This window comes from Dipodomys spectabilis, unplaced genomic scaffold (genome assembly GCF_019054845.1).
Source record: "Dipodomys spectabilis isolate Male_0828 unplaced genomic scaffold, ASM1905484v1 ptg000228l, whole genome shotgun sequence".
NCBI lineage: Eukaryota > Metazoa > Chordata > Mammalia > Rodentia > Heteromyidae > Dipodomys > Dipodomys spectabilis.
Window position 1 is genome coordinate 7770094 of NW_024870905.1, and position 2404 is coordinate 7772497.

Below are 2404 nucleotides of genomic sequence, written 5' to 3' on the forward strand. Positions count from 1 at the left end.
ACTAAAGAGGGTAGCACTCAGTGCTACCACTGAGTAAGAATGAAATTTAGGCAAAACTACTTCATAGTAAAAGCCACAGGACAACCCCAACATTACTTTCATTGTTTCATATGAAGAAAAGACTTTTTTTTAGTAAAGACAAATTTTCACAGATATTAACATCAATTGGGTATATATTTCTTAAGGTCTTCAGGAAGGATGCTGTGACCATGTTGTTGGAAGTTGACTTCTCTGGGACGTGCTACACCATGTTCAGACACCATTCCAAGCACTGCACCTGCATTAGGGTAATTTTAGTGCTCATGACAGTTCTTCCAGTTAGGAAATGAATTAAGTATTTTAGTAATAACAGAAGTAGGCAAAAAGTCCAAACAAATTTCCCAAGTACCTAATATTGACCAGTTGCAGACCCATAATTCAAATCCATGTTTCCACCAGGCATATCTGAGGATATTTTTTAAGTGTCACATTCATTACCTTTCAAGACCTATGGAGGAGATGAACCCACATTATCTTCCTAATTATGGTTATAACGGCAATAACATTGCTACAGAATATAAATATCTTTAAATGAAAAGGGTGTGGGTAATGACATTGTAAGTGATCTTTGTACCAAATATACATCGGTTTAATTTCTAAAGAAATACCTTAATGAACATCATTCAACTGAACATCATTGTACCAAATATACATCGGTTTAATTTCTAAAGAAATACCTTAATGAACATCATTTAACTTCCACTGTTTAGTATCCTGGAGTAATTACTTAAGGAGAACAAATCCATGTCAAATATACCTGGGCTGATGAACACAGGTTTTATCATTGAGTATCTTGAATACCCAGGAAATAGTTTGTTATGGATATATCATCCAAAAGGAATATTTTGTAACTAGTTGCTTCCTCATTGTACCAAAGAAAAATCTATTCCCTATTCTAAAACATATATCAATTTAATGGATATTAGTGTTGTTAGTATAAATTATGCATGCATAATATTTGTAATCTATTATATTACATAACATATAAATGATGTATTTATATGTATAACTACTGATATTCTATAACTACTATAATAAGGTATATGTAAAACTGGTTTTGGTATTATACTGTGAAGGATACAAGGAATGACAACATTATGTAAATAAATATATTTGTATGTTTTAGTTGCATAATTTATTGTTGTGCTAGGGCAGGCTTGAACTATGGTCTGGGTGTTGTACCTGAGCCATTTCACTCACAGTGACTTCATATATCTATCTTCAAATCTCAGCACCTAAGTAGTTGGGATTACAGACATGCATCATATTATATTTTTTAATTCCATCCTTTGCATGTTCTTACATAATTATTTTTGAATGTTCAAGTATATTATGGTATTCCATCTCTAAACCAATTTAGAATAAATAACTACTTATTGGGTAAAACTATGTGTTGCAATAGAAATTGTAAGGAACCTACTTTACTATCAATTTTCAAAGATATTGGTAGTTTAATTCCTGGACAGACAAGTAGAAAAATTAAATTAAGTGTTCATAATATATGTAACATGTTATATTACATAATATGTGACTGATATATTTATAATACATGCATAATTAGTTATATTCTATAATTACTATGAATAATATATTTATAAAACTGATTTCAATATTATACTGTGAAGGATACAAGGAATGACAATATCCCTATCTTAACTTTCTCATTTTTAACAGCAGAACAACTATGCTATAAACATATAGCTTCAAGAAAAGAAAACACACCTCTGGAGTTCCGGGAAGATGGCGGAGGATAAGCTGGAGGCTAAACAAGCTCTCGCATAGAAAGCAGGTTTAGAGTTCCAGTGAACAGTCCCTAAGCCAGAGAATCACACCAAGTGTGCCATCACAGGACAGAGAGTTAGGCCAGAGAGGGGAAACCCAGGCAAGGAGACAGATCTGAGCTCTTGCCAGCAGCCCTCGCCGCCGCCGCGGCAGCGGCGGCGGCAATGGCCGAACCTGCCATACCTGAATCACTGAGGGTCAGGGAGAAGCAGCCAGATGCAGTGGGTGAGCAGATTCTACTCAACATCAGCAAGAATTGACAAGGAGCAAACATCTTCATCCTGCAGTTCACAGACCAGAGACGACCCAGGAACCAAGACTCAGCGTGAGTAGAAGCCTGATGTCCTCACTCCTTCTCAGGGAACAGAGGAGGGAAGGCCACCCCTCCACACCCCCCGTACCAGAGATTACCATCTTGGATACGGACAAAGCTCGCCAGAGCTGCTAGCTCCAACTCAGGCCTGGGAATAAAACTAGAGTCATTTAGCAGGTCACAAGAACTTAACCTGACCTGCCAGACTCACCTCCACCCAGGGAAAAGTCACTGAGCTCTGGCACCAGCCCTAAGAGTGGCTTTCTTCAC